The 14,423-nt window shown below is 34.9% G+C and overlaps 1 pseudogene; it reads left to right on the forward strand.

Annotated features, from left to right (window-relative positions):
• Positions 1 to 14,423, forward strand: part of LOC138917974 (regulator of DNA class I crossover intermediates 1-like) — a 72,608-nt pseudogene that overhangs the window by 39,039 nt on the left and 19,146 nt on the right.

Genomic DNA, 14,423 nt, shown 5'->3' on the forward strand with positions numbered 1-14,423 from the left:
GTTTTGAAATTGAGAACTGTATTAGTCTTCCAGTTTGTTGTTCTTTTTTGAAAATGTTTTGGCTTTTCTTAGTCCTTTGCATTTCCATATAAATTTTAGCATCAACCTGTCAGTTTCTGGAAATAAAAAAAGCCTACTTGGATTTTGATAGGGATTCTATTGAATTTGTAGATCAATTTGGGGAAAATTGCCATCTTAACAATAGTGATTTTTCCAATCCATGAACATGAAATTTTTCTCCTATTCATTTTTTTTTGAATGTCGTAACAGCTTTATTCATAGTAGTCCCAAATTTGAACTAACCTAGATGTCCATTAAGAATAGAATATTATGGGGCTGGCCTGGTGGCATAGTGGTTAAGTTTGCATGCTCCACTTCGGTGGCCTAGGGTTTGCAAGTTTGGATCCCAGGGGCAGACCTAGCAACACTTGTCAACCCGCACTGTGGTGGCATCCCACATAAAATAGAGGAAGATTGACATAGAGATTAGCTCACTGACAATCTTCCTCAAGCAAAAAGAGGAAGATAGGCAACAGATGTTAGCTCAGGGCCAGTCTCCCTCACACACACACAAAAGAATAGAATATTATATTATATTCATGCAGTGAAATAATACACAGAAATGAAAAAAAATAAACTGCTGATACATGCAGTAACAAGCATCTCCATGGAAGAATCTCAACACAAAAAGAGGACCATTGTGTAATTCCATTTATGTGGAGTTCAGACCCTGGCTGAATTAATGAATGGTGATAGCACTCAGAATGGTGGTTACTGTTGGGAGGGTGGACTTGGAGGGGCATGAGAGAACCTTCCAGTGTGTTTGAAGAGTTTTATTTTTCCAGATTTATTGAGATATAATTGACAAATAAAAATTGTATATATTTAAGATGTTCAAGATGATGATTTGCTATACATATACATTGTGAAATGATTACCACAGTCAAGCTAATTAACACATTCATCACCTCACATAGTTACCATTTTTGGGTATGTGATCAGACCACTTAAGATCTGCTCTATTAACAAATATGCAATTTACAAGTATACAATATAGTATTATTAACTATAGTCATCATCTTGTACATTAGATCCCCAGAACTTACTCATCTTATAACTGGAAGTTTGTACCCTTTGACTAATATCTCATTTCCCCTACTCCTCAGCATCTGGCAGCCACCATTCTATTCTCTGCTTCGAGTGTGACGTTTTAGATTCCATGTATGGGTGAAATCATATAGTATTTGTCTTTCTGTGTCTGACTTATTTCACTTAGCATAATGCTCTCCCTCTTCATCTATGTTGTCACAAATGGCAAGATTTCCTTTTTTATGGCTGAACCATATTACATTGTGTTTGATCTTCTTTAATTTCTCTGAGTAATGTATTTTTTTTTTAAAGATTGGTACCTGAGCTAACAACTGTTGCCAATCCTTTTTTTTTTGTCCTGCTTTTTCTCCGCAAATCCCCCCAGTACACAGCTATATATTCTAGTTGTGGGTCCTTCTACTTGCAGCATGTGGGATACTGCCTCAATGTGGCCTGATGAGTGGTGCCATGTCCGCGTCCAGGATCCGAACCGGCAAAACCTTGGGCCGCTGAAGCGGAGCGTGTGAACTTAACCACTTGGCCACTGGGCTGGCCCCTCAGTAATGTATTGTAGTTTTCAATATATAAGCAGTGTGCTGCTTTTGTTAAATTTATTTCTAAGTATCTTATTCTTTTTATGCTGTTGTGAATTGAATTATTTTCTTAATTTCATTTTTGGATTGTTCATTGCTAGTGTATAGAAATACAATTAATTTTTGTATATTGATCTTGTATCCTTCAACTTTGCTGAGATCATTATTAGTTCTAGTAGTATTTTTGTGGATTCTTTAGGAGTTTCACCATACTGGATTATGTTGTCTATAAATAAAGGTGTTTTTATCTCTCCTTTTTCAATCTGGTTGCCTTTTACTTGTTTTTCTTGCCTGAGTGACTACAGCCTCTAGTACAGTGTTGAATAGCAGTGATAAGAGTGGCCATGCTTGCATTTTTCCCACTCTTAGGGAAAAAGCATTTAGCCTTCACTATTAAGTATGATATTAGCTGTAGGTTTTTGTGTAGGTGCCCTTTATCAGGTTGAGGAAAGTCCCTTCTATTCCTAGTTCATTGAATGTTTTTATCATGGATTTTGTCAAATGCTCTTTCTGTGTCCCTTGAGATTATCATCTAGTTTTTCCCTTTATTCTATTAACATGTAATATATTACCGTATTTTGAAGTATTAAACTACCTTGCACTCCTGGGTTAAAAGCTGCTTGGTCATTATATATAAACCTCTTCATGTAATGCTGGATTTGGTTTGCTAATATTTTGTTTATGATTTTTGCATCCATATTCATTAGGAAAATTGGTCTGAATTTTTCTTTTCTTCTTATGTTTTTTGTCTGGCTTTCATATCAGAATAATACTGGCCTCATATAATAAAGTGTAAAGTGTTTGCTCTATTTAATAGAAGAATTTGTGGATTCTTTAGATGTTTTTGCATCAGGGCTATTCTTAGTGGGAAGGCTTTTTACTAATTTTTTTTACTTGTGTAAAGATCTATTCAGATTTTCTAATTTCTTCTTGAATCAGTTGTAGTAATATGTGTTTTTCTAGGAATTAATCCACTTCATCTAAGTTGTATGATTTTTAGCATAAGGTGATTTATAGTATTCCCTTGAAACCCTTTCAGTTTCTGTCAGGTTGGTGTTGATGTCCCTTTTTGAGTTCTAGATCTGTGTCTTTTCTCCTGTTTTTCTTGGTTAGTGTAGCTGAAGATTTGCTAATTTTATTGGTCTTTTTAAAGAACTAAGTTTAGGGTTTTATCAATTTTCTCTATTTTTCTGTTTTTCATTCCATTGATCTCTGCCCTAATGTTTATGATTTCCTTTTTCTGCTTGCTTTTGGCTTAGTTTGCCTGTCTTTTTTTAGTTTCTTAAAGTACAAGCTTAACTTACTGATTTGATATATTTCTTCTCTCCTAATACAGGCATTAAAAGGTATAAATTTCCCTCTAAGCAGTGCTTAGAGGCCAACCAATGATTAGTTGGAGGTTGTGTTTACGTACCTTCAGCTAACAAGGCTTCCTCCCTTGCACAAGACCTTACACTCAGCTAGGGATGAGTAGATACCTGTAGCTCTTTCTGGTCTCTCCTGAGTCTGCACTCAGCCTTACACGTGTATGCAACCTTCCAGACCACCAGGAGGGTCTGGGAGTTTATCAAAGCCTCTTGTACCTTTTTGTTTTCTGGATCTCTCTATGAAATTGCTGGATGGTTTTTGCTTGCTCCAAATATCTCAGCCTCAGGCAGCTGCAATTTTGGGCTTCTTTGATAGTTTGCCACCAAGACAATGATTATTTTTGACAAATTCCCTGGGCATGAGTCTCCCACCTTCCCGACCCTCTCCAGACAAGCTCAGCCTTGGTAGGCTACCAGCCATGGAGTTGGGGGTGGAGGGATGGTGGCAGCCTAAGGCTAAAACTCCACAGGCTCCCACTGGTTCTACTAAGGTTGAGTAGTTTTTCTTGAAGTACTGCTTCACAGTTTATTGGATGCCATTGGTCACTCCCCATATTTGAGATGATTTTTTTGGTGAGTGTTATCTGGTTCTGTTACTGCTCTTAGGGGACAAGATTTGCCAGGTTTCTCAGTCTCTCATTCCAGAAGTCTGGCCCCACAATTGATTAATTTTGAATGTTAAACCAACCTTGTATTCCTGAGATAAACCCTACTTGGTCACAATGTGCTAACCTTGTTATGCATTCATTGGATTTGATTTGCCAAAATTTTGTTAGGGATTTTTACATTAGTCTTCATGAGGGAGATTACTTTCTAGTAATATCTTGTAATATCTTAGTCTGGTTTTGATATCAGCCTAATGTTGGTGTCATAGAATGAGTTGAGAAGTATTCCCTCCTGTGTAATTTTCTGAAAGAGTTTGTGTAGGATTGGTACATTTCTTCCTGAAATGTCTGGTAGAGTTCATCAGTGAAGTCAGTTGGTATGAAGTTCTTTTTGTGGGAAGGTTTTTTTTTTTTACTATAATTTCCATTTTTTACTAGATAGAAGGCTAGTTGGATTATTATTTTTTTAGTGAGCTTTGGTAGTTTGTGTCATACAAAAAATGTATCCATTTTATCTATGTTGTAAAATTTATTGACAAAGTTATTCATAATATCTCCTTATTATGCGTATGAAATCTTTAACTTCTGTAGTGATGTCTTTTCTCCCAGTACTAATATGGGTAAGTTGTTTCTTCTCCCCTTTTTCCCAGTGATTATTCTGATTAGAGACTTGCCAATTTTATTTATTTTCTCACAGAATCATCTTTCAGTTTCATGTATTTCTTACTTTTGTTTTTATTTCATTGAATTCTGCTCTTATCTTTATTTCCTTTTGTCTGTTTACTTTGGATTTAATTTACTCCTTTTTTCCTGATTTCTTAAGGTGAAAGCTGAGGTCATTGACTTGAGACTATTTTTCTTTTCTAATGCACGTGTTTAGTGCTGTAAATTTTCCATAACTGCTGCTTTGCTGCATCCTACAAATTTTGATATGTTTTGTTTTATTTTCATTCAGTTAAAAAACTTTCTAATTTTCCTTTTGATTTCTTCTTCACTCCATGAGATATTTAGAAATTTGTTATTTGGTTCCTAAAATTCCCAAGACTTTTCTGTTATCTTTCTAAATTAATTCCATTGTGGACAGGGAACATCCTTTGTGTGATTTGAATCCTTTCAAATTTATTGAGACTTGTATTATGGTTATGAATATAGTTTACATTTAGTGCAACAATTGATATATGATTGGATTTGTCTGTTCTCTTGCTATTTATTTTTTATTTCTCCCATATAATCTTTGTTCCCTTTCCCTCTTTTCTGCCTTTATTTGATTTTAGTCTTTTTTATGACTTAATTTATCCTTTTGTTGGCTTGTTATCTATAACTCTGTTTTGTTTTTCAGTGGTTTCTTTAGAATTTATTGTATATATTTTAATTTATCACAGACTATATTCTAGTTATGTTATACTACTTCAAGTATTGTGTAAGAACCCTGTAATGGTATGCTTCTGTTTCTCCCCTCTGGCCTTTGTGGTGTTGTATTCATACATTCACTTATATAAATGTTATAAATCCAATAATATATTATTGTTCTTTTTGCTTTAAAGAGAGTTAAAAATTAAGAAAATATGTTTTTTATACTTAAGCACAAATTTATCATTTTTGGTGGTCTTTGTTATTTTGTGTAGATCTAGATTTCCATGTGGTGATATTTTCCTTATGTTTGAAAGACTTTTGTTAACATTTCTTATAGTGTGGGGCTGCTAGTAATTAATTCTTTCAGCTTCTGTGTATTTGTAAGTTTTTATTCTTTTCTTTTTGAAAGATATCTTTTGCATTGTCTCCTACTAGAAGTTGCTGTCGTTCTTATCTTAATATCTATATATCTAATATATAATTTTTCTCTGTTGCTAAGATTTTTCTATCATAGATTCTCCATGGTGGATTTTCTATCATAGATTTCTATCCATTGATTAGGATGTTCCTTTTCTTTTTATTTCTTGTCTTTGAGCTGCATTGAGCATCTTGGATCTGTGAACTTAGTTTTTATCGAATGTGGAAAATTCAGCCATTGATTTTTTGGATGTTTTTTATTCCTCTCCTCTCTTCTTTGGGGACCTTAATAACATGTAAGTTAGTCCATTTGAAGTTGTGTCACAGTTTATTGATGCTCTGTTTATTTATTTTCATCTTTTTTTCTCTCATTGTTTCATTTTATATAGATTATATTGCTTTTTCTTCAGATTCTCTAGTTGTATCTTCTTTGGTGTCTAATCTCTATGTAAATCTATTCAGTATATTTTTTATCTCTAGAAGTTTGTTTTAACTCTTCTTTATATCTTCCATGTTTCTATTCAACATCCTCAGTCTTTCGTCTATCTTTTTGGACGAAGGGAATATAGTTCTGATAACTCTTTTAATGTCCTTGTCTACGAATTCTATCATTTGTGTCATTTCTTGGTCTATTTCTAATAATTGATTTTTCTCTTCATTATGGGTTGTAACTTTCTACTTTTTTGCATTCCTGATAATTTTTTTTTAGATTGTATACATTATGAATTTCATCTTTTTGGTCTGGAAATTTTTGTATTCCTATAAATTTTCCTAAGGTTTTTCTGGGATTTTAGTTGCTTGGAAATAGTATGATCTTATTAAGGCTTGCTTTAAACTTTGTTAAACAGGACCAGATACACCTTCACTCTGTGGCTAATTTTGCCCCCTGCTAAGGCAATACCCTTCTTGTATTCTTGGAGTTCCTTTGAATTAAGAGGTTTTCCACTCTAACTGGTGGAAACACAAAATTTTCTCATTTCTGTTTGAGTTCCTGGAATTGTTCAATCTTCTCATCTTGGGTGTTGCTTTTCCCAGCCTTGGGTAATTACTTCATATGCATGTGCTGATCAGTACTTAGCTGAAGATTTGAGAACTTTCTGTAGATCTCTGGAGCCCTCTCTCTTTGAAGCACTCTCCTTCATGGTACTCTGCCCTGCATACTCTGTTCTCTGCAGTCTTCCTGACCTTCCAGTGCTGTTTCCTCAACAAAGGGAATCTGTGGGCTCCAACTGGATTTCCCCTCTCTGTTCTGTGGCTTGGATACTCTCTCCAAGCAATAAGCTAGGAGCAGTCATAGAATTCACCTTACTTGTTTTCTCTCTGTCAGGGATCGTTATCCTATTCTATCCAATGGCCCAAGTCTGAAAGCCATTGTCTCATACAGTTTGTCCAGTTTTATAATTCTGTCAGTCAATGAGGCTAAATCTTGTTTCTCTAGCTTCATTTTGGCCAGATGGAAATCAGGATATTCGCATTCACCCAGCAGTCAGACTGATAGTTTTTAAGGCAAAAAGCAAGAGAGTTTTACTTTTGTACTTAGCAACTTTCAATATTTCTTATTGCTCTTTTCAAAAATAAAGCTCTACATGATCTGGGCCCTTTTGTACCTTTTAAGCCTTAGGCCGTAAGTTTTCTTTCACTGATTCTATTCTAGCTTTACTCCTCTTCTTTTTGTTTCTCACATGTGCTGCAAATCTTGTATTTGTGTTTATTCCATCCCCTGCAGTATGCATACTCCTCTCTTTATATGTCTAATCATTCTGTATCTTTAGCTTATTTATCACTTCTTTGCTAGGAACTTTCCTGACCAGCTATCTGAAAAGGACCTCCAACACAAGTTGTTCCATCGTCTGATCTTGTAGCACCTATAAAGCTGCTGTAATTATCTTTTTTATTTGTTTATTTCTTTTATCCATTGTACTTATTAATGGTTAGTTATCTTATTTATTTGTTATTATCTTCCTTCACTAGAATATAAGCTGTATTATCTCCCTACCACATGGCAGGCGTACATTAAATATCTATTTAATGCACATAAAAGGCTTATTTAGATAATGAATTTATCCATATTGTAGTCCGTAAATGAATGAACTTTTATCTATAGGAAAAAGTGTTAAAGAAGTTGGATCGATTTATCTTAGTAAGGCTTTTATATTTTTAGCATCATTTCTCTCTGTCAATCTTTACAAGTAGCAATCCTTCCCAACATTCAGTCCCCAACTCAAATGCCACCTACTTGATTTTTCTCAAGTAAAAGCATTTCTTTTATTTACTGTCGTAACACTGTAGAATAGCACTTATCACTTTCTAGTTTTTCTCTCCCCTTCCAGACTATTTCCTGTGAGCAATAACTGTGCGTTATACATTTCTCTGTTCTCCAGATCTCTCAGTGAGTGATTCTTCTGAGTCAGAATGCTTAAAATGCTGTTTAAAAATGATTATTTACATTTGTAGTGTGCTTTCTAATTTATGAAGTGCTTTTACATTTATTTTCTCATTTAAAATAATACAGTTTCTCTGGTGTGAATGGCGTATATTATTGCGTGCTATAGGTTATGCCTTTGATATCACAGAATAACATTATTCTGCTCAAAACACCACTAAGACCCGTATTGAGAAACAGTGTAGGATCACGGTCTATGAACATTCCTGGACAAAATCTCTCTCTCTCTTTAATGCCAAACTGAATTCTTTTCTCCCTCTGTCCCCAATACGTGGCATAGTGCCTGGAACATGGCAGGTGGACCTGCTCATTAGATGTTTAATGAATAACTTAAAAAATAAAATTGGAAATCAATCAGTTTTAGCAGTCTGTGTTTCTTTTCTAAATTTCTTTGGTACCTCCAATCTCTGGAGGAGCCCACCCCTAAGTAAATTTGTGGATAGTCAATGGCAACAAAATCCAGAGTATCTTGATTTTTTTTTTTTTGTTAGATTGGCACCTGAGCTAACATCTGTTGCCAATCTTTATTTATTTCTGTTTTTCTTCTTACCCCCAAAACCCCCCAGTACATAGTTGTATATTCTGGCTTTAGGTCCTTCTGCTTCTGCTATATGGGACGCCATGTCAGCATGGCTTAATGAGCAGTGTGCTAGGTCCGCACCCAGGATCTGAACTGGCGAAACCCTGGGCTTCCGAAGTGGAACGTGTGAACTTAACCTGTCTGCCACAGGGCCAGCCCCAGAATATCTTGATTTTTAATTATTTCGTATAATAGCTTTGATTCTTTTATACAAGTTGGACATAACTTAGAATTATGATTTATACATTAGAAGGGAACTTATAAATTATCTAGGCTAACTTTTCATCTAATTCATCTTATCTCTTGGCTTTATTACATATATATGCATTTGTATCTGTATTGCTCTCCCTTGGGAACTTCAGAGTTGTTTTTCTATCCTTGTTAGGTTGAGAGATATCTGTTATAGTGTTCTGATAACTCTGATTTGATGTTTTAACACTGGGGATAATTTTTCCCTGCAGTGTGTTCAAAATATCTTTCTCTGATTAAACAGAGCAGCAGTTACATGCAGTGGTTGTCTAGGGTATTCACTAGACCTTATTACAGAAGACATGATATAGGTTGGTCATATTTTGTTAATATAACAGTGAATTGAACCACATCATACTTCATTTCAACACATTTTTTTGTGTTGAAATACAAAACTAAGTGTAGATTATTTTCATACTCACTGAGGCACATTAGACAAATTTCCACCCAAAACAGTATTATTTATTCAAATGAAAAACTGAAAACATAGTCCAGGTAAATGTTAGTAGCTACTCAGTATGTTCTCTAAGAATTTAAGTTTCTAAATGAAAATTTTCTATGCTTTTCTTGTTAAATAAGTTTTTATTTATCTCAAAGTCCAGGAAATCGGAATTTCCTTACTGAAAGACCTGATATAGTTACAGGTGAAGATTGTGGAACCATGGATGAGAGAAGACAGTCAGACTTCATTATTGAAAAACAGTCAGTACAACATATTTTGGAAGAAAATAGGAAAGACGTTTCAAATTTTCTTGAAGATGCGAACCAGCCAACACCCAGCCTTCTGTCAGAGAATTGTGACTCTTTTATTAGTGAAAATGTGATCAATTTATTAAACATAGATCAGTGGAGTATAAAGAAAACCTTTGACAAGTGTGGTTTTGACAGTATGGGAGATATTTGTGCAGTCACTAGTTCTGATAAAAACCATTCCACTGAGAGATGCATTAGAAGTATTTTTACAAATCCAGAGTTGACTTTTAGTAATTCTACTTTTAATAAAACAAGTTACCCAGAAAAGTGTCAGCCAAACCAGAACTATCAGAAAGAGTATAACGATCATGAAAGAAATAATCTTAGTACATCTTTTGAGAAGGATAGTTTCCCAGCCAGCTCTGAAAAAAAAGGTTGGTGTTATACATGAGAAGGGTAATAATCTATTGGTCTTTTTGTTTTTAGTACATATTTATATATAATATAGATATGTGTGTGTGTGTGTGTGTGTGTGTGTGTGTATTTGGAGGAGTATAAAATTGAAAATAGAGTGACATTCTATTATGTGACATTGTGTGGACCAGTGATTTCGTTCCATATGGGTCATGCTAATAAGCTTCCAATTTAAAAAAAAGAACTAGTTTGTGCTAGAGTTTTAGTTCAATGCATACTTTTATTTTTAAAGGAAAATTTGAAAGTGATTACCAAGAGAAGGCACCACAGAAGACAATCCAGATATATCCAGTGAACCGTTTGTAAGTTTTCAGGTAAATCTGGGGAATGCAATTCAGCATCTAGTATAATGCGTATTGAAGGGTTGAATTGATGCAATGTGAGGTAGGGGTGTTGCTGTCTCAGAGTGGGCAGACTGGCTTCTACAAAGGCTTGCCAGTTGTCAGAATCTTAGTAATATCACCCTAGTTGAGAGTATGGTGCTCGTATTTGCCAGCACAAAGCCGTCATCTTATCTGAATCTTAGTGTTAATTAGATTTGAGAAAACTGACTTATGTGTTCAAGAAACTTACACACTCACCAGAATGTCAATTTATTAATTTACAGTAAGAAATAGAAGGGTTACTTATATAGGAATGTTTACTGGCATGATAAGCATGTTTTCTAATTTTTGGCAGCTCTCCATGGGAAGGTGGCTTGGTTAGTATAGAATCAGAACAAGGGAGTAATAGAATTCAGATGCTAATGGCATAAGCAAACATATCAAGAGTTTATGAGACTGCAGTTATACTTAATTAAAGAAAACTTGTAGTTTCAGAATAGTCCTAACTTTCTTGGTAATCATTGTGGTTTAGTCAAATCTTGGTAATTAACAATCATGAATTAGAATAGGTTTTTATTTTAGAAGTACTTTCTTATGGAAATATTTAAAATATCTATTTGTAAAAAGAATACCTATATGCCATTTTTATGGGATTGGCACAACGAATAAAACATTCACAACTTATTTAATACATTAAAAAAATTAGGTTCTTTGCTGTCAAACTTCCAGGTATTCAGAAACTTATGAATAAAAACTAGCATGTTAGACCTTGAATTTTAAAATGTACTTTATGAAAGTGATTTTAGAACATGGTTCTCAAAGCTGGGTGCAGAACTGAATCACTCAAGGGGGTGATTTTAAAATACAAAATACCAAGTTTGACCCACACCCTTAGGATGGAGCTTATTTATTTTTTAAAAAGCTTCCCTTATAATTCTGATCTGCAGCCAACTTTGGGAACCATAATTTAGAACAATAATTTTCAGAGAGAATAAATCAAACTTTAATACTGTCTTATTTGTGACCCTAGGGGTAATATCCCTTTGAAAGAATTGCCTTCTAAGCAGTCGTGGAACTTTGGACTTTGGTGAGGTAAAGTACATTTTACATTATCTTTCCAATTAAGTCAGTTGATAATTCATGTCATATTTTAGTATTTGCAGTGTACTTTCATTTAAGGTTAGCTTTTATTGAAAAATTTCTTTTTAGGCTACTTTTCTTACTCTGGAGAAATTATAGTTTAGGTCTAGAAATAAAATTATTGCCTTTTCAGAAACTATAATGTGTTTATTTGAGAAAAACCAATCTAGATGCATTTATTTCTTTATTTCTTTAAATTTTTATTTTTTTCGGATGTACATCGTATTTCGAATTCTGTGTACATTACATCATGTTCCCCACCCGAACACTAATTATAGTGCATCCCCTCACATGTGAGCCTAATCACCACTTTTGCCCTCCTGCCTCCCCCACTGGTAACCACCAGTCCAATCTCCAATGCTATGTGTTTTTTTTTCTTTTTGTCGTTTTTAATCTTCTACTTATGAGTGAGATCATATGGTATTTGACTTTCTCCCTCTGACTTATTTCACTCAGCATAATACCCTCAAGGTCCATCCATGTTGTCACAAATGGCCGGATTTCGTCATTTCTTATGGCTGACTAGTAGTCCATCGTGTATAAATACCACATCTTCTTTATCCATTCGTCCCTTGATGGGCACCTAGGTGGCTTCCAAGTCTTGGCTATTGTGTATAATGCCGCAATGAACATAGGGGTGCAAGGATCTTTATCCCTTTGTGTTTTCAAGTTCTTTGGATAAATACCTAGCAGTGGAATAGCTGGATCGTATGGTAGATCTATCCTTAATTTTCTGAGGATACTCCATCCTGCTTTCCATAGTGGCTGCACCAGCTTGCACTGCCACCAGCAGTGAACAAGGGTTCCCTTCTCTCCACACTCTTTCCAACATTCGTTGTTTCCTGTGTTCTTATTTATAGCCATTCTGACCGGAGTGAGGTGATACCTCATTGTAGTTTTGATTTGCATTTCCCTGATAGCTAATGATGTTGAGCATCTTTTCATATGCCTGTTGGCCATCTGGATATCTTTGGAGAAATCTCTGTTCAGATCTTTTGCCCATTTTCTAATTGGATTGTTGATTTTTTTGTTGTTGATCTATATAAGTTCTTTGTATATTTTGGATATTAACCCCTTATTTGATATATGGTTTGCAAATAGCTTCTCCCAATTGTTAGGTTCTCTTTTCATTTTGTTGATGGTTTCCTTTGCTGTGCAGAAGCTTTTTAGTTTGATGTACTCCCATTTGTTCATTTTTTCTTTTGTTTCCCTTGCCCGGTCAGACATGGGACTTGAAAATATGCTGCTCAGACCAATGTCATAGAGCATACTGCCTATGTTTTCTTCTAGAAGTCTCATGGTTTCGGGTCTTACATTCAAGTCTTTAATCCATTTTGAGTTGATTTTTGTGCATGGTGTAAGGGAATGGTGTACTTTCATTCTTTTGCATGTGGCTGTCCAGTTTTCCCAACACCATTTATTGAAGAGACTCTCCTTTCTCCATCGTATGCTCTTGGCTCCCTTGTCGAATATTAGCTGTCCATAAACGTGTGGGTTTACTTCTGGGCTCTCAATTTTGTTCCATTGATTTGTGTGTCTGTTTTTGTGCCAGTACCATGCTGTTTTGGTTATTATGGCTTTGTAGTACAATTTGAAATCCGGGAGTGTGATACCTCCAGCTTTGTTCTTTTGTCTCAGGAATCCTTTGGTTATTCGGGGTCTTTTGTTGTTCCATATAACTTGTAGGATTCTTTGTTCTATTTTTGTAAAAAATGTTGTTGGAACTTTGATAGGGATTGTGTTGAATCTATAGATTGCTTTAGGAAGTATGGACATTTTAACGATGTTAATTCTTCCAATCCAAGAGCACGGACTATCTTTCCATTTCTTTGTGTCTTCTTCGATTTCTTTCAACAATGTTTTATAGTTTTCGGTGTGGAGATCTTTCACCTCTTTGGTTAAGTTTATTCATAGGTATCTTATTCTTTTTGTTACAATTGTAAATGGGATTGTATTCTTAATTTCTCTTTTTGCTACTTCGTTGTTAGTGTATAGAAACGCAACTGAGTTTTGTACATTGATTTTGTATCCCGCAAGTTGACTATATTCCTTTATTATTTCTGAAAGTTTTTTAGTGGACTCTTTAGGGTTTTCTAGATATAAAATCATGTCGTCTGCAAAGAGTGACAGTTTCACTTCTTCTTTTCCAATGTGGATCCCTTGTATTGCTTTTTCTTGCCTGATTGCTCTGGCTAGGACTTCCAATACTATGTTAAATAAGAGTGGTGACAGCGGGCATCCTTGTCTGGTTCCTGTTCTTAGAGGGATAGCTTTCAGTTTTTCTCCATTGAAAATGATATTTGCTGTGGGTTTGTCATATATGGCCTTTATTATGTTGAGGTATTCTATACGCATTTTATTTAGAGTTTTTGTCATAAATGGATGCTGTATCTTGTCAAATGCTTTCTCTGCATCTGTTGAGATGATCATGTGATTTTTATTCTTCATTTTGTTAATGTGGTGTATCACGTTGTTAGATTTGCAGATGTTAAACCATCCCTGCATCCCCGGAATGAAACCCACTTAATCATATGTACGATGTTTTTAATGTATCGTTGTATTCGATTTGCTAGTATTTTGTTGAGGATTTTTGTGTCGATGGTCATCAGTGATATTGGCCTGTAATTTTCTTTTTTTGTGTTGTCGTTGTCTGGTTTTGGTATCAGGATAATGTTTGCTTCATAGAAGGAGTTAGGAAGCCTCTCCTCCTCTTCAATTTTTTGGAAGAGTTTGAGAAGGATAGGTATTAACTCTTCTTTGAGTGTTTGGTAGAATTCACCAGGGAAGCCATCTGGTCCTGGACTTTTATTTTTTGGGAGGTTTTTGATTGCTGTTTCGATCTCCTTACTGGTGATCGGTCTATTCAAATTTTCTACATCTTCTTGGTCCAGTTTTGGAAGGTTGTATGTTTCTAAGAATTTATCCATTTCTTCTAGATTATCCAATTTGTTGGCGTATAGCTTTTCATAGTATTCTCTTATTATCTTTTGTATTTCTGAGGTGTCCGTTGTAATCTCTGCTCTTTCATTTCTGATTTTATTTATTTGAGCCTTCTCTCTTTTTTTCTTGGTGAGTCTAGCTAAGGGTTTGTCAATTT

Source organism: Equus caballus, chromosome 16, assembly GCF_041296265.1.
Source record: "Equus caballus isolate H_3958 breed thoroughbred chromosome 16, TB-T2T, whole genome shotgun sequence".
Classification (NCBI taxonomy): Eukaryota; Metazoa; Chordata; class Mammalia; order Perissodactyla; family Equidae; genus Equus; species Equus caballus.